This window comes from Ranitomeya variabilis, chromosome 1 (assembly GCF_051348905.1).
Source record: "Ranitomeya variabilis isolate aRanVar5 chromosome 1, aRanVar5.hap1, whole genome shotgun sequence".
Classification (NCBI taxonomy): domain Eukaryota; kingdom Metazoa; phylum Chordata; class Amphibia; order Anura; family Dendrobatidae; genus Ranitomeya; species Ranitomeya variabilis.
This window is the reverse complement of record NC_135232.1, coordinates 1,071,735,764-1,071,762,607: the sequence shown is the minus strand read 5'-3', so window position 1 is coordinate 1,071,762,607 and position 26,844 is coordinate 1,071,735,764.

The window sequence follows — 26,844 nt, the reverse complement described above, 5'->3', positions numbered from 1 at the left end:
GGCGCAGAAAATTGCGTGCTCCCACGCTGTTTTTTTCCGTTTTTTTTTTTTTTTTAAATTCAATGCTCATAAAGGCCTCTTTCACCCTTGTGTCGGTACGGGTCCGTCCGTGGTGCAGGTTTTTGGTGCGGTTTTTGATGCAGTTTTTGGTGCTGTTTTTGATGTAGCTTTTTGATGCGGTTTTTGATGCTGTTTTTGCTGCAGTTTTTTTGTGCTTTTTTTGCTGCAGGTTTTTGGTGCGGTTTTTCATGCAGTTTTTGGTGCAGTTTTGATGCAGGTTTTGATGAGGTTTTTGGAAAATAAATAAACGGAAAATGTGCATGATTTGAATGGAAACATGCATGAAAAAAACGGACAAAAAACGTTCCTATGTGTTTTCCGTCCGGCGGAAACAGCTTTTTTGATGGATCCTGCAAAAAACGGATGAAACGTGTGGCCATCATTCAACTCTATGAGAAAAAAACGGATCTGGTGGAAAAAAAGGATCCGGCAGGAAAAAACGGATCCGGCGGAAAAAACCGGATCTGGTGAAAAAAAACGGATCCAACGGAAAAATACGGATATGGCGGAAAAAAACGGATCCTGCAAATGTGCTCGCAGGATGTGTTTTTTTCCCATAGACTTGTATTAGCGACGGATCGTGACGAATGGCCACACGTCGCGTCCGTCGTGCAACGGATCCGTCGAGTTTTGGCGGACCGTCGGCACGAAAAAACGTTCAAGTGAACGTTTTTTTGTCCATCGCGTCCACCATTTTCTACCGTGCATGCGCAGCAGAAACTCTGCCCCCTCCTCCCCGCACTTCAGAATGGGCAGCGGATGCGTTGAAAAACTGCATCCGCTGCCCACGTCATGTACAAATTTCACAACGTGACGCATAGCGACGGACCCGTACCGACGTAAGGGTGAAAGAGGCCTTTATGAGCGTTAAATTAAAAAAAAAAAAAAACGGAAAAAGACGGCGTGGGATCCCGCGCAATTTTCTGCGCCAGAGGGGGAAAGCCGACGGCCGGGGGCCAATATTCGTAGTCTGCTATGAATATCAGCCCGCAGCTGTCTGCGTAGCCTTTACTGGCTATTAAAATAGGGGGACCCCCCCAAAAATGACGTGGGGTCCCCCTATATTTTATACCCAGAAAGGCACCAAAAACCTGCACCACGGACGGACCCGTACCGACACAAGGGTGAAAGAGGCCTTTATGAGCATTGAATTTAAAAAAAAAAAAAAAACGGAAAAAAACAGCGTGGGAGCACGCAATTTTCTGCGCCAGAGGGGGAAAGCCGACGGCCGGGGGCCAATATTTGAAGCCTGCTATGAATATCAGCCTTTGGGACCCCCCCAAAAAATGACGTGGGGTCCCCCTATATTTTATAGCCAGAAAGGCTACGCAGACAGCTGCGGGCTGATGTTCATAGCCTAGAGAGGGGCCATGGATATTGGCCCCCCCGGCTACAAATACCAGTCCGCAGCCGCCCCGGAAATGGCGCATCTGTAAGATGCGCCAATTCCGGCACTTAGCCCCTCTCTTCCCACTCCCGTGTAGCGGTGGGATATGGGTTAATAAGGGGTTAATGTCACCTTGCTATCGTAAGGTGACATTAAGCCGGGTTAATAACGGAGAGGCGTCAATAAGACGCCTATCCGTTATTAATCCAATAGTAAGAAAAGGGTTAATAAAACACACACACATTAGGAAAAAGTATTTTAATATTCTTCATTTCACCATACTTACCATACTTCAGCGCCTGCAAAAAACGTAAAATAATAAACTGTATACTACCTGTCCGCTGTAGTCCAATTAATAACGAGTGTCCCACGACGATCTCCCCTATAGAACAGTGACATCGGGTGATGTCACTGCTCTATAGGACCCTCAGTGACACACTGACAGGAGACAATGGCTCCTGCAGTGCATCACTGAGGTTACCTGAGTTCAAAGTGTCACTTTATGGCAATTGCTGCATGGGAAAATGTCTCATACAGCAATGCCATAAAGTGAGACTTGGTTACTTTTTTTCTTACAGTGGCGGAGGAATACAGTGGCGGAAGGATACCTTCCTCCCATCATTGTGTTCCTGGAGCCCCTGGAGAGCAGTCGCATTATCTGATGCTGCTGCTCTCCATGGGAGATCGTCGTGGGACACTCGTGGATTTCTGCGGACAGGGAGTATATTGGTTGTTTGTTTTTTTCACATTTTTAACAGATGACACTGGCTTCGGGGAACAAAGTGACAAGTAATGGTGAGTAGTAATCCATGTTTAATGTACTGTATGTCTAATATGTATGTATTGTATGTATGTATGTATGCAGTATGTATGCATGTAGTATGTATGTAGCATGCATGTAGCATGTATGTAGTATGTAGCATGTACTGTATGTAGCATGTAGTATGTATGTAGCATGTATGTAGCATGTAGTATGTATGTAGCATGTATGTATGGATGTATGTATGCAGTATGTATGTAGCATGTATTTATGTAGTATGTAGTATGTATGTAGCATGTATATATGTAGTATGTAGCATGTATGTTATATGTATGTATGTAGCATGTATGTATGTAGTATGTATGTGGTATGTATGTATGTGGTATGTATGTATGTAGCATGTATGTATGTAGTATGTAGCATGTATATATGTAGTATGTAGCATGTATGTAGTATGTATGTATGTAGCATGTATGTATGTAGTATGTATGTATGTAGTATGTATGTGGTAAGTATGTATGTGGTATGTATGTATGTAGTATGTAGCATGTATGTAGCATCTATGTATGTATATAGTATGTATGTAGCACATATGTAGTATGTATGTAGCATGTATGTATGTATGTAGAATGTATGTATGTAGTATGTAGCATGTATGTATGTATGTAGAATGTATGTAGTATGTAGCATGTATGTATGTAGAATGTATGTATGTAGTATGTAGCATGCAAGTATGCAGCATGTATGTATGTAGCATGTATGTAGCATGTATGTATGTAGCATGTATGTAGTAGCATGTATGTATGTAGCATGCATGTATGTAGCATGTATGTATATATGTAGCATGTATGGAGTATGTATGTAGCATGTATGTATGTATGGAGTATGTATGTAGCATGTATGTATGTATGTATGTAGCATGTATGTATGTAGCATGTATGGAGTATTTTTTTTTTTTTACATTCAACACATTAGCCGGATGATGGGACTACTACTGTCCCATCATTGGCTAATGTGTCAATCACTGTCAGTGTAGCAGGCATCGTCCGATGGGACTTGTAGTCCCATCGGACGATGCCTGCACAGACACAAAGACCCCCAGCAGTCTGCACAGACCCCCCCGGCAGGTCGTACAGACCCCGGAGAGGCCGCACAGACCCCCCGGCAGGTCACACAGACCCCGGAGAGGCCGCGCAGACCCCCCGGCAGGTCGTACAGACCTCGGAGAGGCCGCACAGACCCCCCCGGCAGGCCGTACAGACCCCGGAGAGGCTGCACAGACCCCCTGGCAGGCCGTACAGAACCCGGAGAGGCTGCACAGACCCCCTGGCAGGCCTTACAGACCCCAGAGAGGCCGCACAGACCCCCCGGCAGGTCGTACAGACCCTGGAGAGGCCACACAGCCCCCCGGCAGGTCGTACAGACCCAAGAGAGGCCGCACAGACCCCCCGACAGGCACGCACATTCGCACAGACCCCACCCGCACAGAGACACGCAGTCTCCGCCCACGCACCGCCCACTTTCCATTATAGTGATTTTTGCACTGTGGGGACTTCCAATTCTGATTTCCGATATCGCAGAAATATCGGAACTCGGTATCGGAATTCCGATACCGCAAGTATCGGCCGATACCCGATACTTGCGGTATCGGAATGCTCAACACTAGTAATAACTCTAGAATGCCTCAATGGATCCCATTGATCTGAGACTGTTTTTTCATCACATTTTGTACTTCATAATATTGGTAAATCTTGTATATGACTTGCTTTTTTTATGAACAAAAATGCAGAAATTTGGTAAAAAGTTGGAAAATATAGCAATTTTCAATATTTAATTTTTATGCCCTTATCAGAGTCATGGCTTACAAAATAGCTCATAAATAATATTTCCCACATGTCTACTTTACATCAACTCAATTTTGGAAACTTAATTTTTTTATGTTAGGAAGTTTAAAGGGTTAAAATTTTACCAGAGATTTCTCATTTTTCCAACAAAAGTCACAAAACAATTTTTTTAGAGACCACATCACATTTGATTTGGAGGTGCCTGTATAACAGAAAATGCCCAGAAGTGACAAATTCTAAAATCTGCACTCTTCAAGGTGTTCAAAACCACATTAAAGAAGTTTATTAACCCTTTAGGTGCGTCACAAAAACTAAAGCAATATGGAAAGAAAAAGTAAACATGTTTCACAAAAAATGTAATTTAGACCCAGCCTTTTTTATTTTCACAAAGGTAACAAGAATAATGGACCACAAAATTTGTTTTAAAAGTTTTACTGAGTACACCTATACCCCATATGTGGGGAAATCCACTGTTTAGGTGCATGGCAGGGCTCAGAAAAGAATGAGCATCAATTGACTTTTTGAACTCAAAATTGGCTGGAATCGATAGCAGATACCATTTTGCATTTGAAGAGCCCCTGATGTGCCTAAACAGTGGAACTCCATTTTGGAAACCACAAAATATGTTGCTTTTTTATTTTACATTTTTTATAGGAGGGCGTCAGGGATATTGCTTTAGGTAAATATATTGTGTTTTTTATTATTTATTTTTTTTAACCTTTGAGCACAGGTGCCAGCTGAGACTACTTCTCCCATCAGCAGCTCCTACTATCACTGTTAACAGGGACAGCAGACATAGCCTGATGGGAGGATTAGTCTCTGATCTGTTGGTGCCTGGTGACCTGTGGTAAGCTTTTTACTGCTGGTCACCACTGCAGGTCACAGTATCTCTGGTTGTCCCGCTGACATTTGAGAGAGTGACCCCGCAGGAATCTGATGGCAGTAAGGTTTTTTTTACTTTGACTACAGACGGTGGCTGACGAGAGACTACTTCTCCCCTCAGCAGCACCTGCTGTCACTGTTATCAGTGACAGCTGACGCAGGCTGATGGGAGAATGTTATGATTGAACTGGTGGTTAGGAGCACTAGAAATGACCAGATGAGCAAACTAGTAATACAGGACGAGCTCTGGGAAGTGGGAGCTCTGCTGACCGCAGCCCCTAATGCTATCACAACAACTAAAAATAGCCGTGGAGCGTTCCTGACTCTGCCTGGACGCCTCTTCACAGCCTAAGAGCTAACTACCCCTAAAGATAGAAAATACAGCCTACCTTGCCTCAGAGAAATTCCCCAAAGAAATAGGCAGACCCCCACACATATTGACTGTGAGTTAAGATGGAAGTCACAAACACAGGAATGAAATAGGTTTCAGCAAAGGAGGCCAGCCTTAACTAAACAGACTGAGGATAGAAAAGGTATATTTGCGGTCAGCATAAAAAACTAACAAAAAAAACACGCAGAGTGTGCAAAAGAAACCACCGCACCGACTCACGGCGCGGTGGTGCCACTCTACATCCCAGAGCTTCCAGCTAACAGGACAAAATCATGATAGCAAGCTGGACAAAATAACAGTGGTAACAAGTAAGCTAGCAGGGACATAGCTTTTGCTGAAGTAGATAGGTCATCTGAAAGATCCAAGAGAACTAAAACAGTACTAGGACATTGACAGCTGGCATCAAGTAACGATCTGAGTGGAGTTAAATAGAGCAGCCAGCCAAGGCCTAAACGAGATCAGCTGGAGAAGGAACCTCAGAACCAGCAGCTCCACTCACAGCCACCAGAGGGAGTCCATGAACAGAACTCGCCGAAGAACCATTCATAACCACAGGAAGGAGCTCGAGAACCGAATTCACAACAGTACCCCCCCTTGAGGAGGGGTCACCGAACCCTCACCAGAGCCTCCAGGCCAATCCGGACGAGCCAAATGAAAGGCATGAACAAGATCGGCAGCATGAACATCAGAGGCAACCACCCAGGAATTATCCTCCTGACCATAACCTTTCCACTTGACTAGGTACTGAAGTTTCCGTCTCGAAATACGAGAATCCAAAATCTTCTCCACCACATACTCCAACTCCCCCTCAACCAACACCGGGGCAGGAGGATCAACGGAGGGAACCATAGGAGCCACATATCTCCGCAATAACGACCTATGGAACACATTATGGATGGCGAAAGAAGCCGGAAGGTCCAAACGAAATGACACAGGATTAAGAATTTCAGAAATCTTATAAGGACCAATGAAATGAGGCTTAAACTTAGGAGACGAAACCTTCATAGGAACAAAACGAGACGACAACCAAACCAAATCCCCAACACGAAGTCGGGGACCAACACAGCGACGGCGGTTAGTGAAACGTTGAGCCTTCTCCTGGGACAATGTCAAATTGTCCACCACGTGAGTCCAAATCTGCTGCAACCTGTCCACCACAGAATCCACACCAGGACAGTCCGAAGGCTCAACCTGCCCTGAAGAAAAACGAGGGTGGAAACCAGAATTACAGAAAAAAGGCGAAACCAAAGTGGCTGAACTGGCCTGATTATTAAGGGCGAACTCAGCCAAAGGCAAGAAGGACACCCAATCATCCTGATCAGCAGAAACAAAGCATCTCAGATATGTTTCCAAAGTCTGATTGGTTCGTTCGGTTTGGCCATTTGTCTGAGAATGGAAAGCTGAAGAAAAAGACAAATCAATGCCCATCTTAGCACAAAAGGACCACCAAAATCTTGAAACAAACTGGGAACCTCTGTCCGACACGATGTTCTCTGGAATGCCATGTAAACGAACCACATGCTGGAAAAGCAATGGAACCAAATCAGAGGAGGAAGGCAATTTAGGCAAAGGTACCAAATGGACCATCTTAGAAAGGCGATCACAAACCACCCAGATAACTGACATCCTCTGAGAGACAGGGAGATCTGAAATACAATCCATGGAAATATGCGTCCAGGGCCTTTTCGGGACCGGCAAGGGCAAAAGCAACCCACTGGCACGAGAGCAGCAGGGCTTAGCCCGAGCACAAGTCCCACAAGACTGCACAAAAGAACGCACATCTCGTGACAAGGAAGGCCACCAAAAGGATCTAGCCACCAAATCTCTGGTACCAAAGATTCTAGGATGACCAGCCAACACCGAACAATGAACCTCAGAGATAACTCTACTAGTCCATCTATCAGGGACAAACAGCTTTTCCGCTGGGCAACGGTCAGGTCTATCAGCCTGAAACTCCTGCAGCACCCGCCGCAAATCAGGGGAGATGGCAGACAAAACTACCCCCTCTTTGAGAATACCAGCTGGCTCAGGAACTCCCGGAGAATCAGGCACAAAACTCCTTGAAAGGGGATCAGCCTTCACATTCTTAGAACCTGGAAGGTACGAAACCACAAAATTGAAGCGGGAGAATAACAGCGACCATCGAGCCTGTCTAGGATTCAACCGCTTGGCAGACTCGAGATAAGTCAGATTCTTGTGATCCGTCAAGACCACCACACGATGCTTGGCTCCTTCAAGCCAATGTCGCCACTCCTCAAACGCCCACTTCATAGCCAACAACTCTTGATTGCCCACATCATAATTGCGCTCAGCCGGCGAAAACTTTCTAGAAAAGAAAGCACATGATTTCATCACAGAGCCATCAGAACCTCTTTGAGACAAAACAGCCCCTGCTCCAATCTCAGAAGCATCCACCTCGACCTGAAACGGGAGCGAAACATCTAGCTGACACAACACAGGGGCAGAAGAAAAACGACGCTTCAGATCCTGAAAAACCTCAACGGCCGCAGAGGACCAATTGACCACATCAGCACCTTTCTTGGTCAAATCAGTCAATGGTTTAACAACACTAGAAAAATTTGCGATGAAGCGACGGTAAAAATTAGCAAAGCCCAGGAATTTCTGAAGGCTCTTCCCAGAAGTAGGCTGAGTCCAATCATAAATGGCCTGAACTTTAACAGGGTCCATCTCGATAGTAGAAGGGGAAAAAATGAAGCCCAAAAATGAAACCTTCTGAACTCCAAAGAGACATTTAGATCCCTTCACAAACAAGGAATTAGCACGAACGACCTGGAACACCATTCTGACCTGCTTCACATGAGGCTCCCAATCGTCCGAAAAGACCAAAATATCATCCAAATATACAATCATGAATCTATCCAGGTACTTTCGGAAGATGTCATGCATAAAGGACTGAAACACAGATGGAGCATTAGAAAGCCCGAATGGCATCACCAAGTACTCAAAATGGCCCTCGGGCGTATTAAATGCTGTTTTCCATTCGTCGCCCCGTTTAATACGCACAAGATTATACGCCCCTCGAAGATCTATCTTGGTGAACCAACTAGCCCCCTTAATCCGAGCAAACAAATCAGACAGTAGCGGCAAAGGGTACTGAAATTTGACAGTGATTTTATTGAGAAGGCGGTAATCTATACAAGGTCTCAGAGAACCATCCTTCTTGGCCACAAAAAAGAACCCTGCTCCCAACGGTGACGATGACTAGCGAATATGCCCTTTCTCCAAGGACTCCTTTATATAACTCCGCATTGCAGCGTGTTCTGGCACAGATAAATTGAACAGTCGGCCCTTCGGAAACTTACTACCAGAAATCAAATTAATAGCACAATCGCAATCCCTATGAGGAGGTAGGGCACTGGATTTGTTCTCATCAAATACATCCCGGTAATCTCACAAGAACTCAGGGACTTCAGAAGGATGAGAAGACGAAATAGACAACAATGGAACATCCCCATGTACCCCTTGACAACCCCAGCTGGATACAGACATTGATTTCCAATCCAATACTGGATTATGGACCTGTAGCCATGGCAACCCCAAAACGACCACATCATGCAGATTATGCAACACCAAAAAGTGAATATCCTCCTGATGTGCAGGAGCCATGCACATGGTCAATTGAGTCCAGTACTGAGGCTTATTCTTGGCCAAAGGTGTAGCATCAATTCCTCTCAATGGTATAGGATACTGTAAGGGCTCCAAGAAAAAACCACAGCGCCTGGCAAACTCCAAGTCCATCAAATTCAGAGCAGCGCCTGAATCCACAAATGCCATAACAGAATAGGACGACAAAGAGCAAATCAGAGTAACGGACAAAAGAAATTTTGGCTGTACCGTACCAATGGTGGCAGTACCATTCATAACCACAGGAGGGAGCTCGAGAACCGAATTCACAACAGGAGAAGTAGTATCTCATCAGCCAGAGCCTGCTGACCTGCAGTAAACTTTTTACCGCGGGTTACTGCATCACTGCTGGGTCACACCGACATCTGACTAACAGTGTGACCCCACAGGGCTCTGACAGCAGTAACGATACCGCCGATCAGAAGAGCTACACTGGAGTGTCACACCTTATCACACAGCATGGTAAACACCGGCTTTTGTGCTGTGTATGTTCGGCTGTATTTGGTGATTAAATCGGCAAATATTGCAAATATTGCAAATGCGGCGATCTTGAGGTGAAACAAATATTGAAATAGTCGCTAATCTCTAGTGACAACAGTCTCCTGTATTTTTCATATTTTTCATGTGTGGCCTGTGGGATAGGGTGGCAAGATAGGATCCTTTTATTATAAAGAAAAACATTAAAGCCTAGTTATGTTTTGCCAAACCCTTAATCAAGTGTGCCTAAAGTTTGAGGAAAAATGTGTTATGGTTTGATGAGACCAAGGTTGAACATTTTGATCATAATTCTAAAAGGTATATTTGGCGCAAAACCGACACTGCACATCACCAACAGAACACAATAGCCACAGTGAAACATGGAAGAGGCAGCATTATGCATTGATGCTACTTTTTGGTAGATATAACTTGGATTTTAGTAAAGCTGGAGGGAATTATGAGCAATTCAAATATAAATACATTTTGCAGCAAAACATACATGCCTACAATAAAAAGCTAAAGTATAAGAGAAATGGCTCCTTCCAGCATGACAATGATTCTAAGAATACCTCCAAAAAAACAAAAGAATAGCTTTGCCAGAAGAAAATTAAAGTTTGGAAATGGCCCAGCCAGAGCTCAGACACAAATCAAATTTTAAATTTGTGTGTTAACCTGAAGAGGACTTTACACAGAAGAGGCCCTATCAATCTGACAAGTTTAGAGTGTTACTGCAAGGAACACTTGGCAAATATTATAGATGTGCCATGATGATAGATTTCTACCCAAACACTAAATGCTGTCATAAATTCAAAGGCTACTTCACCAAAGTATTGGTTATGTATTTTCTATTAGAAATGAGAAAACCTTTGGTTTGGTTCGGAATTGCAGAATGGACCGATGTTCGCCGAACGGTTCCTCGAATGTATCTGAATCTCATTGAATTCAATGGGAGGTAAAATTAAACACAAGGACAACACCTTCAGGGGGCAGGGCAAAAGGCTCCCAAAAAACTCAAATTTGTGGTAGACATCATGAAAAGTGACATCAATTGACCCACAGTAAAATTGTTATGATGGCGCAGCAGTCAGGCAAGGGCCATGCATGAGACAGGGTCTGAGCCAGCATTTACAGCTTGAAATTGAAGTTTCAATGAGGACCTGGTGGTTAAAGAAGCAGAGTAAGCCTTCGTAGCTGGGAGACCTGATACCTAATGCAACACCTCCATTTATTTTTTTATTTCACCCACACTCAGATGGCACCAACATCAGTTTAATACAGTAATATTGGTAGAAAAATGTAAGGAAAGTAACACAAGTTGTTGATTTATCAATTAACCCACAGTAGAACCTCTTATGGTGGCTCAGAAGCAGTCAGCCACAGTCCATGCATAGGGAATCAGGGTTTGACCCAGTATTTACAGCTTGAAATTTAAGTTTTAATGAGGATCTGGTGTATAAGGGAGCAGTGTAAGCCTTCTTAGCAAGGAGACCCAATACCTCATGCAACACCTCCAATTTTTTTTTATTCCAGCCACACTCAGATGACACAAACAACAGTTTCACACAGCACTATTGGTAGACCAATGTAAGGAAAGTAACACAGGTAGTTGACTTAAAGTACAGCGGGGAAAAAAATGTTTAGTCAGCCACCAATTGTGCAAGTTCTCACACTTAAAAAGATGAGAGAGGCCTATATTTGACATCATAGGTAGACTACAACTATGAGTGTAAAAATGAGAAAACAAATCCAGAAACCACCTTGTCTGATTTGGCAAGATATATTTTGCAAATTATGGTGGAAAATAAGTATTTGGTCATTAACAAAAGTTAATCTCAATATTTTGTTATATGTCATTTGTTGGCAATGACAGCGGTCAAACGTTTTCTGTAAAGATACCTTCACACTAAACGATTTACCAACGATCACGACCAGCGATACGACCTGGCCGTGATCGTTGGTAAGTCGTTGTGTGGTCGCTGGGGAGCTGTCACACAGACAGCTCTCCAGCGACCAACGATGCCGAGGTCCCCGGGTAACCAGGGTAAACATCGGGTTACTAAGCGCAGGGCCGTGCTTAGTAACCCGATGTTTACCCTGGTTACCATTGTAAATATAAAAAAAACAAACAGTACATACTCACCTTCTGCTGTCTGTCACACGTCCCTCGCCGTCTGCTTCCCGCACTGACTGTGAGTGCTGGCCGTAAAGCACAGCACAGCGGTGATGTCACTGCTGTGCTCTGCTTTTACTTTATGGCCAGCGCTGACAGTCAATGGTGATTGTGGGTATTGTTTCAGATTGTTTATATGATTTGAGGCCCTGGACTTGGACAAACCTAACGTGGATCAAATTAAACTTGGTCTCAATGTCCAGAAACAATGAAATAGTATCATTATTTTTGTCCAAATGGACCTCGGCTGGTAAAAAAATTTGAGACCCACCCACGGAGAAAATGTGTATACCCAGGTTACCAACCTACCTGCAGCTTGGGCTCCATATATTTCATTTTCCAGTGGCTGTTTATGGTGTGATAAGAAAAAACAAGCACCCACAAAATGACCTTTTCCATTACAGAAAAAATACACTCCCCTTTATGGCTGCCACAAGGGAAAATGGAGTCTCATACAAAGCAAAGGCATTCTTTAACCATAGAGATTGCCTTTGACTGAGCTGGCTATGGAGCGCGGGGTCATTCAACTTAGCATCTGTGGACCACCTCCGAAGTTTGGAGAAATATTCCCCCTCCGGCCAGTCTCCCTGCTGAAGCTGACAAAGTGCAGACATGGCCAGGGAAGCACAAAGTTGTCATATATACAGTGGGGATCGAAAGCATTCAGACCCCTTTACATTTTTCACTCTTTGTTTCATTGCAGCTATTTGGTAAATTCAAAAAAGTTCATTTTTTTCTCATTAATGTGCACTCTGCATCGCATCTTGACTGAAAAAAAACACAAATGTAGATTTTTTTTGCAAATTTATTAAAAAAGAGAAACTGATATATCACATGGTCATAAGTATTCAACCCTTTGCTCAGTATTTCTGTTTGTTTTTTTTAGCCAAGATGGGGTGCAGAGTGTACATTAATGAGAAAAAATGAACATTTTTGTATTTACTAAATAGCTGCAATGAAACAGTGAAATATTTAAATGGGGTCTTAATACTTTCCTCACCCACTGTATGACCCAGCACCTAAAAAAATTCCACAATCAATTGAAGTAACTGAGTGACTGCTGGGAGAAAACATGCCCAGGCTTTGGGGGATCACCCTGAATGAGAGATATTATGATCCCCACCTATTGCTCCTCAGTTCCTGAGTAGTGAAGACATAATTTACTGTAAAACTTACAGGCCTCCCTGAAAAAAACAAACTTGTCTCACCCCCTCCTAAAAGAATCTGTCAGGCAAAGCGATCTTGGACTCCCAGACACGTTTGGGTGCTTCAAAACAACTGTGTGTGAGTCTGCCATGTCCAGGTTGAGTTGCTGCAGTTGCCCTTCCAGAGCAGTCACTGGATCTATGATAAAGTGGTTTGACAAGTGTTAATGTCACGGCACTGATGAAGGATATCCTGGGGCTTGAGGCCTTCCCTATCCCTAAAGCTAGGGGTTCCTTAGATATCCCTGCTCTCTGGAAAACTTCTAGTGGTGAAGATGCCAGGGCCACATGCCTTGCTGAGGTCCTAAATCAGCCCTTATCAGTCTCCTCCCCCACCCAGGGAAGAGAGGAGTTTCCCTATATAAGAATACACAAATCAGACTAGCAAGAGAATGAACATACCAATCATACAAATATGCACTCACAAAGAACATAATGGAATACTTGGAAGTAAAGGATGGAAAGACCAAAAAGGAGAGGATGAAGATATGCACACAGACAAATCACCAAGCAACAGTCTTCTGAACAACACTCCATACACCTCCTCAAACAACCAACACCTCCAACTCCAGAACAAGGCAGTATGAAACCAACACTGGCAGTCTCTGATTGTTTTAGGTGAGTATATATAGCAGAGGGGAGTGGCCAACACTGAACAACATAGACAATCAAAGCAGGTAAGCTCCAGGAGATCTCAACTGGACTGATTAACACCTGCACTGCTAGCAGAAACCCGAACTGTTTAACATGATGGTGAAGTGCTTCTAATTAGTGCAGAAGTATGTGAAATTAGACACAGCAGTCTTCAGGCGTCTCTCTATTGTGGTAAACCCATGACATCACATTAGCCGGCTCACTAAGTGTGCTTCCTGTGCAATATGACGTTGCACATTTTTGTTAGTTTTGTTAATCTCTGAGTATTTGAATTGACATGAAACTGCGGATTTCAAGAAAATCAATTTAAACTCAGTCATTCGCGAATTGATCCGCTAGTGTCTAAAAAATAAGTTGTGAATATTACCTTTGCTCTGTTAAATACGTACCACGTTCTGTAGTAAATAAAAAGTATTCAGATTATTTTTTATATTCTACAGGACAAGGGCAAATGAATGACCCAGTAAGCAGAGAACTAAAATATTAAACTAATACTTCTATCTATGCAAACTTCAATAAATGTGAAATGAGCAAAATTAATGAAGCATAAAAAATCCTCTGCTGTATCATTCAGTTTCCCCAAGCAATCAACATGATCTACATTTGTAAATACAAATAGCTTTTTGAAAAATGAATTAGCCACATATATTATGCAATATATCTTTCAATATTTGATCTAACAGAATTATATCTGATGTCGATTCTGATAATTAATCTGCATATGATTTGTGTCTTATCAGCCCTCCCCGATTCTTTTGTGAGAATATTGCAATCTATCACTCACCAATGCCGGTGTCAAGGAGAATAAACCTTTTAATTTCAAACAATTAAAAGAGTCTTTTTGTTATTCTGCATTTTAGCTTAGCATTCACTTTGTGGCATATTAATTAATGTTGCTATACCAACTCCCTCGCTTCGAAGATAAATTGTCAGGAAGACTGTACAACTTGTCCAATAGGACTCATTATGGAAGCACTCCAAACAGAATCCTGAAATAGCATCCTCCTGAGTTGTCAACCGAAAAATGAATCGCTTTACAACAGTATCTGATTCAGAATCTGCTGCTGGCATTGGTAAACAGAATGCGATGCAAATAAAATATGTTTGCAGAAATTTGGCAGTTCTCTTTGCCTTGAGGTTTGAGCTGTTAAATATCTACACAGACAAGAAAATAAATATGTTCTAATTATTGCATTGCTCCTCTCTCATTTTATATAATTTTTCAATCACTTTCTATTTCCTCTACCCCAGGATCCACCGAACAATATGTGTTTCATGCCTGTATTATAACAGCGACAATAGTTTAAAGTGACGAGCATTTCCTAACCCCCTCCGTATCATTACCCCTCCCCCACTGTGACTGCACGTTATTTCAGCCAAGCGTCTCCATTCCCAAGCTTATTAGATGAAATACATTTTCTGCATGACATTTAATTTCAACTCAAACTTTGTGTGATTAGGATAAAGTCATTGACATGAGAAAATAAATGATACAGCTGTTTTAAAGTGATTTTCAAAATGCTTCCAAATAAATGAGTCTAATCATTTGCACGTCTCTGAATTATTAATTGGTATAAACTAGTGAGTCTTACAATGTGTGCCAATAAAACAATATTCTGTTAATCTCTTTCTTAGCTTCTGAGAAATGTATGAATACCATAAACTGAAAGATAATATTTTATTACAAATTATAAGTAATAATAAAATAGCAGTATATAATAATATATTATTTATTTTTTTATTAACAATTAAGAAAAAGGATTACATATTTCCTGGATACAGCGTTGCACCTATCTTTGGCTCTGTTTTGTGTTGCCTTTTGGCTTTATGTACTCATGTAGGGTTAGGGTACTGTCTCACAGTGGCACTTTGGTCGCTACAACGGCACGATCCGTGACGTTCCAGCGATATAGTTACGATATCGCTGTGTCTGACACGCTACTGCGATCAGGGACCCCGCTGAGAATCGTACGTCATAGCAGATCGTTTGAAACTTTATTTCGTCGTCAAGTGTCCCGCTGTGGCGGCATGATTGCAGCGTGTAACAAAGGTGTGCACGATATTCCCAATGTCCCGTATGACTTCCACATCGCAACTACGTCATGAAATTATCACTCCAGCGCCGTGCATTGCAAAGTGTGACCGCAGTCTACGACGCTGGAGCGATAATCAAGCGACGCTGCAACGTCACGGATCGTGCCGTCGGAGCGATCAAAGTGCCACTGTGTGACAGTACCCTTAGACAAAGAGGCTTAGCTAGGCACCATGAAAAATAACGCATATAGAAGGAGTGCACAGGAAAGGGGGTATAAATGTATGCACAAAAGAAAAAGACAAAGAAGATGCTCATAAGTTCTGGCACATCCAAAAATTCAACTTTTGCAATACAATAAAAAAAAATTGAACAGCAAGTAAAAAAAGCAATAAATTGACATTTTAGCATATGCTAAAACTAAAAACTGGAAATGAACAACCCATTTAAGGCCGGTGTCACACTAAAAGTATGGAAAATTGGTCCATGTCTCCCTGCTGAGAGTCGCACAAGTGTTCTCAGTATGGTCGTCATTGTGTAATGTGTTTGCAATGTCATGATGAGATTTTCTCGCAGCTATGTATCCGTATGACATTCGCATGGCTTTATATTTCTCACTGATTTTCCCCATTGAAATTAATGGCTTAATGGGTTGAAATCAGGAAAATGTGTGCGTATTTGTTGCAAGCTAGATGGATGGTCCATGTGGTGTCCGAGTTTTTCTTACACCCATAAGCTTGCATTGGCGAGTCTCGGCCGAGTCTCAGTAACAATCACAGCATTCTGCCATTTTACAAGCATGTCGAATACGGCTGAGAAAAAATATGGCGATGGGAGATGCCCCATAGATTAACACTGGTCCGAGTGCTATGCGATGTTTTCTCGCATAGCACTCTTCCATATTCTAAGGTAGTGTGACTCCGGCCTATGTGTCCAAACCAGTGGGCTATAAGCAAGTAAATCCCCACACTAATATTAATTAATCTAATACATATTACATGAGAAAGTCACAGAACATATATATAAATATTGATAAGTAAAGGTAAAAATTGTATGAACCCTGAGGAAGCTGTACTATTGACACACGTGGGGACCTTTATTTACTCCTTTTATATGACCATTACCAGTACTGCAGTTTTCCTTTGCTGTCACGTTGAAGCTTGTTACCATTAGAGATGAGTGGTGTTTGAGTCGAACTGTTCGCCAAGTTCAAATTCGAGCTGTTTTGGGCGGTGTTCGAGTCGTTCGACGAACCCGAACTATTTGCTTAAAATTCGGCTGTTCGAGTCTCTGTTCGATAACTGTTCGTTCACCAAAAGCCCAGCTTGATTTGCACATTAAAACTGTTTATCATTGTTAATGGACTGTTTCAGTGTATAGTGGGCGGGTGGGGGATAGATCTGTGCTGAAATAACGCCGATCTCCATTTTTTTTTCTTTCCCGCATTTACAGAGGGGAGGTGCAGTCTCTCAGCCTATCAGAGGTGCGCACACACACAGCAATGTGCATGTGATGCACACAAGCAAGGGCATGTGTCATTGGCTGTGTATGTCACATGTCCTTGCCCTATAAGAACCAGCCATTTGCCCCATCGCCACCATTTCCTCACTGCTGCAGCTTAGTGTTAGACGGCACCGCTGCTGCTGTGGGCGCTATACAGTCAAAGAGTCTTTTTTTGCCAGCAAATTTTCTGAGAGATAGGTTTAGGGAGTTGAGAGTCGGGACAAGTTGTAATATCAGCCCTTTTCAGGGTAGGTTACAGCAGTTCATAGCACTGTTTGCCAGGCAGGTCTGAGCCAGTGATGTGCAAGTGTTAGTCACAGCATTTGGTGTAATCTAGCTCAGGCAATCCTTTTGGGCTAGTAGCATTGTCTGATAGTCATCTGATTAGTCCGCCTGTGAAGCTAGCTACACCGCCTGTGTATCTCAATTTTTACTGCATCTAACCCAGTATATCGTTTTGGAGTTTTGGGCTTAGTAGCAGTGTGTGCACGTCAGCAGAGTACCCTGTTATGACCCCAATGGCAGAGGGTCTCAGGAATAATGCTAAGTCTGTAAATACAGAAAACCAGCTCATAGGGCAGTGGTAACTGGGCTGACCATATAACTAATCCTAGCACCACAAATACCAGCAGCCGGGGAACGTTCCTACGTTGATCCTAGACGTCTCGCGCCAGCCGGAGAGCTGGATAGAAAGCCCCCCACAAATAACAACGGTGAGGTAAGAGGAAAAGACAAACATAAGAATGAGCTAGGTATTTAGCAAAGAGAGGCCCACTAGCTAATAGCAGAATATAGAAAGATAACTTATATGGTCAGCAAAAAATCCTATCAAAAATATCCACACTGGAAATTCAAGAACCCCCGAACCGTCTAACGGCCCGGGGGGAGAACACCAGCCCCCTAGAGCTTCCAGCAAGGTCAGGAATCACATTTAGTACAAGCTGGACAAAAATGATAGCAAACAAATAACCCAAAAAACAAAGAAGCAAGACTTAGCTTAATTTTGCACGAACCAGGACCAGCAAACAGGAGCAAACAGAATGTGTCTGATAACACCGATGCCAGGCACTGGACTAAGGTTCCAGGAGGTTTATATAGCAACACCCCTGAAGTAACGACCCAGCTGGGTGCAAACTGAGGGAAGGAAATCCCAGAGTCATATCACTAGTAACCACAAGAGGGAGCCAAAAAAGTCTAATTCACAACAGTACCCCCCCCTTAAGGAGGGGTCACCGAACCTTCACCAAGACCACCAGGGCGATCAGGATGAGCAGCGTGAAAGGCACGAACTAAATCGGCCGCATGCACATCAGAGGCAACCACCCAGGAATTATCCTCCTGACCATAACCCTTCCACTTGACCAAATACTGAAGCCTCCGCCTGGAGAGACGAGAATCCAAGATCTTCTCCACCACGTACTCCAACTCGCCCTCAACCAACACCGGAGCAGGAGGCTCAGCAGAAGGAACCACAGGCACAACGTAGCGTCGTAACAAAGACCTATGGAACACGTTGTGAATGGCAAACAAAACCGGAAGACCCAAGCGAAAGGACACTGGATTAAGGATTTCCAATATCTTGTAAGGATCGATGAAGCGAGGCTTAAATTTAGGAGAGGAGACCTTCATAGGAACAAATCGAGAAGACAGCCACACCAAATCCCCAACACGAAGTCGGGGACCCACACCGCGGCGGCGGTTGGCAAAACGCTGAGCCTTCTCCTGTGACAATTTTAAGTTGTCCACCACATGATTCCAGATCTGCTGCAACCTATCCACCACAGAATCTACCCCAGGACAGTCAGAAGGCTCCACATGTCCCGAGGAAAAACGAGGATGGAAACCAGAGTTGCAGAAAAATGGCGAAACCAAAGTAGCGGAACTAGCCCGATTATTTAGGGCAAACTCAGCCAACGGCAAGAAGGTCACCCAATCATCCTGATCTGCCGAAACAAAACACCTCAAGTAAGCCTCCAGAGTCTGATTAGTTCGCTCAGTTTGTCCATTAGTCTGAGGATGAAAGGCAGACGAGAACGACAAATCAATGCCCATCCTAGCACAAAAGGATCGCCAGAACCTGGAAACAAACTGGGATCCTCTGTCAGACACAATATTCTCAGGAATGCCGTGTAAACGAACCACATTCTGAAGGAACACAGGAACCAGATCGGAAGAGGAAGGCAGCTTAGGCAAGGGCACCAAATGGACCATTTTTGAAAAACGATCACATACCACCCAGATGACAGACATACCCCGAGACACCGGGAGATCAGAAATGAAATCCATGGAAATATGTGTCCAAGGCCTCTTCGGGACAGGCAAGGGCAAGAGCAACCCGCTGGCACGGGAACAGCAAGGCTTAGCTCGAGCACAAGTCCCACAGGACTGCACAAATGATTGTACATCCCGTGACAAGGAAGGCCACCAAAATGACCTAGCCACCAGATCTCTGGTGCCAAAAATTCCCGGATGACCTGCCAACACCGAGGAATGAACCTCGGAAATGACTCTGCTAGTCCACTTATCAGGAACAAACAGTCTGTCAGGTGGACAAGAGTCAGGTCTACCAGCTTGAAATCTCTGCAACACACGTCGCAAATCAGGAGAAATGGCTGACAAAATAACTCCTTCTTTAAGAATACCAACAGGTTCTGTGACTCCAGGAGAGTCAGGCACAAAGCTCCTTGAAAGAGCATCCACTTTCACATTCTTTGAACCTGGTAAATACGAGACCACAAAGTCAAAACGGGAGAAAAACAATGACCAGCGGGCCTGTCTAGGATTCAAGCGTTTAGCAGACTCGAGATACATCAAATTTTTGTGATCAGTCAAGACCACCACACGATGCTTAGCACCCTCGAGCCAATGACGCCACTCCTCAAATGCCCACTTCATGGCCAGTAATTCCCGATTGCCAACATCATAATTCCGCTCAGCAGGCGAAAACTTCCTAGAGAAGAAAGCACATGGTTTCATTACCGAGCAACCAGGGCCTCTCTGTGACAAAACGGCCCCTGCCCCAATCTCAGAAGCATCCACTTCGACCTGAAAGGGAAGTGAGACATCAGGCTGGCACAAAACAGGCGCCGAAGTAAACCGGCGCTTCAACTCCTGGAACGCCTCCACGGCTGCAGGAGCCCAGTTAGCAACATCAGAACCTTTCTTGGTCATATCCGTCAAAGGTTTAACAACGCTAGAAAAATTAGCGATAAAATGACGGTAGAAGTTAGCAAAACCCAAGAACTTCTGAAGACTCTTCACTGACGTGGGTTGAGTCCACTCATGAATAGCTCGGACCTTGTCTGAGTCCATCTCCACAGCAGAAGGGGAAAAAATAAACCCCAAAAAGGGAACTTTCTATACTCCAAAGAGACACTTTGAGCCTTTAACAAACAAGGCATTCTCACGCAAAACCTGAAACACCATCCTGAGCTGCTCCACATGTGAGTCCCAATCTTCAGAGAAAACCAGAATATCGTCCAGATAAACAATCATAAATTTATCCAGATACTTCCGGAAAATATCATGCATAAAGGACTGAAATACTGAGGGAGCATTAGAAAGCCCAAAAGGCATCACCAAGTACTCAAAATGACCTTCGGGCGTATTAAATGCAGTCTTCCATTCATCACCTTGCTTAATGCGCACAAGGTTGTACGCACCACGAAGATCTATCTTGGTGAACCACTTGGCACCCTTAATCCGGGCAAACAAGTCCGACAAGAGAGGCAAAGGATACTGAAATTTTACAGTGATTTTATTCAGAAGCCGATAGTCAATACAAGGTCTCAAAGATCCGTCCTTCTTGGCCACAAAAAAGAATCCCGCACCAAGAGGGGAAGAGGATGGATGGATATGCCCCTTCTCCAGAGACTCCTTGATATATGAACGCATTGCGGCATTCTCAGGTACAGACAGATTAAATAATCTTCCCTTAGGAAATTTACTACCTGGAATCAAATCTATGGCGCAGTCACAGTCCCTATGAGGAGGCAGAGCACTGGATCTGGACTCACTGAATACATCCTGATAATCAGACAAATACTCAGGAACTTCCGAAGGAGTAGAGGAAGCAATAGACACCGGCGGGGAATCAGCATGAATTCCCCGACAGCCCCAACTTGACACAGACATTGCCTTCCAATCCAAGACTGGATTGTGGGTCTGTAACCATGGCAGACCCAAAACGACCAAATCATGCATTTTATGCAGAACAAGAAAACGAATCACCTCCCGATGTTCAGGAGTCATGCACATGGTCACCTGCGTCCAAAACTGCGGTTTATTTTCCGCCAATGGCGTAGCATCAATACCTCTAAGAGGAATAGGATTTACTAACGGTTCAAGAACAAAACCACAGCGCTTGGCAAATGACAGATCCATAAGACTCAGGGCAGCACCTGAATCCACAAACGCCATAACAGGGTAAGAAGACAAAGAGCAAATTAAAGTCACAGACAAAATAAATTTAGGTTGCAAATTACCAATGGCGACAGGACTAACAACCCTTGTTAGGCGTTTAGAGCATGCTGATATAACATGTGTAGAATCACCACAGTAAAAACACAACCCATTCTGACGTCTATGATTTTTCCGTTCATTTCTAGTCTGAATTCTATCACATTGCATTAAATCAGGTGTTTGTTCAGACAACACCACCAGAGGATTAGCGGTTTTGCGCTCCCGCAAATGCCGGTCAATTTGAAAAGCAAGCGCCATAGAATCATTCAGACTTGTAGGAATGGGGAAACCCACCATCACATTCTTAATGGCTTCAGAAAGGCCATTTCTGAAATTTGCGGCCAGAGCACACTCATTCCACTGAGTAAGCACGGACCATTTCCAAAATTTTTGGCAATACACTTCAGCTTCATCCTGACCCTGAGAAATAGCCAGCAAGGCATTTTCTGCCTGAATTTCAAGATTGGGTTCCTCGTAAAGCAATCCGAGCACCAGAAAAAACGCATCAATATTCGCCAATGCCGGATCTCCTGGCGCTAGCGAGAAAGCCCAATCCTGAGGGTCGCCCCGCAAAAAAGAAATAACAATTTTAACTTGCTGAGCTGAATCTCCAGATGAACGGGGTCTCAGAGAAAGAAACAATTTACAATTATTCTTGAAATTCCTAAACCTAAATCGGTCTCCAGAAAACAATTCCGGAATAGGTATTTTAGGTTCAGACATAGGACTACTGGTAACAAAATCTTGTATACCCTGCACACGAGCTGCCAGCTGGTCTACACTTGTAATCAAGGTCTGGACATTCATGTCTGCAGCAAGCACAAGCCACTCAAAGGTAAAGGGGAGGAAGAGAAGGAAAGAAAAAAAAAAACTCAGAATTTCCTTTCTTATTATCCGACTTCTGCAATGCTGTAAACATTCAATGTTGGCCTGGCATACTGTTATGACCCCAATGGCAGAGGGTCTCAGGAATAATGCTAAGTCTGTAAATACAGAAAACCAGCTCATAGGGCAGTGGTAACTGGGCTGACCATATAACTAATCCTAGCACCACAAATACCAGCAGCCGGGGAACGTTCCTACGTTGATCCTAGACGTCTCGCGCCAGCCGGAGAGCTAACTACCCCTAGAAGGGAAAAGAAAGACCTTTCTTGCCTCCAGAGGAAATACCCCAAAAGTTGGATAGAAAGCCCCCCACAAATAATAACGGTGAGGTAAGAGGAAAAGACAAACATAAGAATGAGCTAGGTATTTAGCAAAGAGAGGCCCACTAGCTAATAGCAGAATATAGAAAGATAACTTATATGGTCAGCAAAAAATCCTATCAAAAATATCCACACTGGAAATTCAAGAACCCCCGAACCGTCTAACGGCCCGGGGGGAGAACACCAGCCCCCTAGAGCTTTCAGCAAGGTCAGGAATCACATTTAGTACAAGCTGGACAAAAATGATAGCAAACAAATAACCCAAAAAACAAAGAAGCAAGACTTAGCTTAATTTTGCACGAACCAGGACCAGCAAACAGGAGCAAACAGAATGTGTCTGATAACACCGATGCCAGGCACTGGACTAAGGTTCCAGGAGGTTTATATAGCAACACCCCTGAAGTAACGACCCAGCTGGGTGCAAACTGAGGGAAGGAAATCCCAGAGTCATATCACTAGTAACCACAAGAGGGAGCCAAAAAAGTCTATTTCACAACAGTACCCCGCCTGTGAAGCTAGCTACACCACCTGTGTATCTCAATTTTTACTACATCTAATCCAGTTAATAGTTTTGGGGTTTGGGCTTAGTAGCAGTGTTTTCACATGAGCAGAGTAGCCCGCCTGTGAAACAAACTATACCGCCTGTTTATCTCAATTTTTACCACCATACTTAATGGCATTACTATAGAATCCCACTGTTTTGGGGGGACCTTGGTTGGATAGTGTAGGTGCGTTTCCTTATGCATACCATTACAAGGGTATTTACATCTGGGGGAGTGGGGGGATGGGCGCTTTTCCAGCATTCCTGGGACATTCATCCTGTGCTCTAGTCATTAAATAATGTAATGTTTTGATATATATTTTTGTACTATTTATGGCAATTAAAGTTTGTTTTATAAATCATTGCTCTGAATTTTTCTCCTTTTGGCATAATAGTTTTGGGCCTAGGAGCAGTGTCTGCACGTCAGCAGAGTAGCCCGCCTGTGAAACAAACTATACCGCCTGTGTGTCTCAACTTTTACTGCATCTAAACCAGTAAATCGTTTTTGGGTTTTTGGCTTAGTAGCAGTGTGTGCACGTCAGCAGAGTACCCCGCCTGTGAAGCTAGCTACACCACCTGTGTATCTCAATTTTTACTACATCTAATCCAGTTAATAGTTTTGGGGTTTTGGGCTTAGTAGCAGTGTTTGCACGTCAGCAGAGTAGTCAGCCTGTGAAACAAGCTATACCTCCTGTGTATCTCAATTTTTACTGCATCTAATCCAGTTAATAGTTTTGGGTTTTTTGGGCTTAGTAGCAGTGTTTGCACGTCAGCAAGGTAGCCCTCCTGTGAAACAAACTATACCGCCTGTGTATCTCAATTTTTACTGCATCTAATCCAGTTAACAGTGTTGGGCTTTTGGGCTTAGTAGCAGTGTTTGCACATCAGCAGAGTAGCCCGCCTGTGAAACAAACTATACCGCCTGTGTATCTCAATTTTTACTGCATCTAATCCAGTTAATAGTTTTGGGCCTAGTACCACAGTTTGGCCATTCAGTTCTGCTCGGTTTTCATCCATCGGTTGTTGTGCCAACAACTACAGATACAGAGTTGCCAATTAGTTAAGCACTAAAATGAGTGGCAAAAGGCCTGCTGCTGGTGGAATGGGGAATAGGTGTGTTGGAAAGGGAAAAAAAGGTTGTGTCTGTGGGGTAGGTGATAAAGCAACAGTAACATCTGCAGAAAAAAGACCGTCTTCCAGCCAAAGTAAGATGTCTACTTCTTTTCATGGACAATCTGATATGATCCCTTTCTTACGACCATCGCTACAAGCATCGCCAAAAATTCCAGATGAGGCACAAAAACAGCAGGTGCTTGAACGGATATCAAGTGCTCATTCAAGTGGGCTCTCCTCCATGTCAACTTCAACATCACAACTACTCCAGTCCTCCAGTACTCCAGATTGGAGTTGTCACCCCAATCGCACTTGCTTCCTCACAGCTCCCAAGTCCCCAGCTGCACATCTGAGCATGGGGTAACACACATGGTTGAGTCTGTAGAGCTGTTTACGCATACTATAGGCTGGGAATCAGAGGTCTGCTCCAGAGCTTCTGTGAATCCAGATGAGGAAATGATCTGCACTGATGCCCAGAATCTTTGTGAGTTGGATCCAGGCCCAGATGAAGAAGGTTCTGAGCATAATGTAGACCCTCGTTCCCAAACTGTAACTCCTGTTGGTGGAGACAATGAGGAAGATGATGATGAGACTGAGATACCTGATTGGAACGAAAATGTGACTTTTCGATCGGGGCTCTGAGGACGACGGGTGTGAGAACACACAGGATGATGATGACGAGGTTGTAGACCCCACTTACTGTCAACCCCCAGTCCGCCAGTCCATGAGGTCAGCAGAGGAGGTGGAGGAGGATGCTAGTGATGAGTCTGATGACGAGGTAACGGTGCACCTTCCTGGACAGAGACGGAGTACTGGAAGCATGTCATCAACTGCATCCTCAACCCCAACTGTGCCTCAGACCAGAAGTAATGGTGGCTCTTCAGGTCGCACGGGCTCTAAGCCTTGCATAGCCTGGGCATTTTTTGGCATCGCAAAGGATGACACAACTCATGTTGTCTGTAAGATTTGTCAACAAAATCTCAGTAGAGGTAAAAAAATCACTAGCTTGAGTACTCATGCATGAACCATCACATGGATATGAGGCATAAGTTGCAGTGGGAAGCTCACTGTGCTACAATGCGGCCTAGTGGGCCGGGTCAACCACCGTCTGCCCCATCAAGTGTATCCGCGTCCTCTTCATCGTCTGTGACTGTGGGGACAGCAGTCGCACTTGGTTTTGGATGCAGACCTTCCACCTCTTTGCCCACAACAGCCAGTGTGATTGGCAGGTTGTCAGGACATTTGCAAGTGGAAACACCTGCTGGTGTTGAGCGCTCTCCGACATCGACACCACATTTTGATCAAGGCAACATAACATCTCCGCCTGCACCTTCCTCACAGACCAGCAGTTTGCCGGGGACACCCTACTCAACTCCGTCTAAGCACGGCAGCCAGCCCTCAGTCCCTCAGATGTGGACAAGTAAAAGACCATTTCCTCCTAGCCATGACAAAGCTAAGAGGTTGAATTTCTCCATCTGCAAGCTGTTGGCTACAGAAATTCTGCCTTTCCACCTGGTGGACACAGAGGATTTTCGAGACCTTATGTCCGTCGCAGTGCCCCAGTTCCAGATGCCCAGTCGCCACTACTTCTCAAAGAAAGCTGTGTCTGCGCTACACCAGCATGTTGCACACAACATCACCACTTCCTTGAGAAACTCTGTGTGTGACAGGGTGCATTTCACAACAGACACTTGGACGAGTAGACATGGACAGGGGCATTACATGTCAGTGACTGGGCACTGGGTAACTACGGCGACATCAGGAGAAGGGGCTGCTGTCCAAGTCTTGCCAACCCCACGAGTTGCTCATCGATCCTCTGCATCTAGAAGTTCCTCCACTGCTTCTGCCTCCTCAACCTCCTCTCGGTCCTCCACATGCACCCAAAGCCTGTCTGGTAATGCCACCTGCGTTGTAATTGCGCAGAAGGAATCCTGCACACCTCCTCACTATGCTGTCACCAGGGCTCAACAGCATCAGGCAGTGTTTACATTGAAATGTCTGGGAAATGTGAGTCACACAGCTGAGGAGTTGTGGTCAGCTCTGGAGACCTAGTTCCATCAATATTTGTCTCCACTCAACCCGCAGCCAGGGAAGGCTGTGTGCGACAATGCTGCAAACCTGGGTGCGGCCCTTCGCTGGGGCAATGTCACACACGTGCCTTGTATGGCTCACGTTTTGAACCTTGTTGTCCAGCAATTTTTATCCCACTATCCCGGACTAGATGGGCTTCTGCAAAGGGCACGGTCGCTGTGTGCTCACTTCCGCCATTCGCATCCCCCAGCTCGACAATTTGCATCTCTACAGAAGTCGTTGGGCCTGCTAGTTCACCGGCTGAAATGCGATGTGCCCACATGGTGGAATTCAACTCAGCACATGTTGCAGCAACTGTGGCAGCACCGACAAGCCTTGGTGCAATACGTTATGATGTATAGCCTGGGCCAACGAGATCAAGAGGTGGGGCAAATCATGCTGCAGGAGTGGTCTCAGATCAGGGACCTATGCACCCTTCTTCAC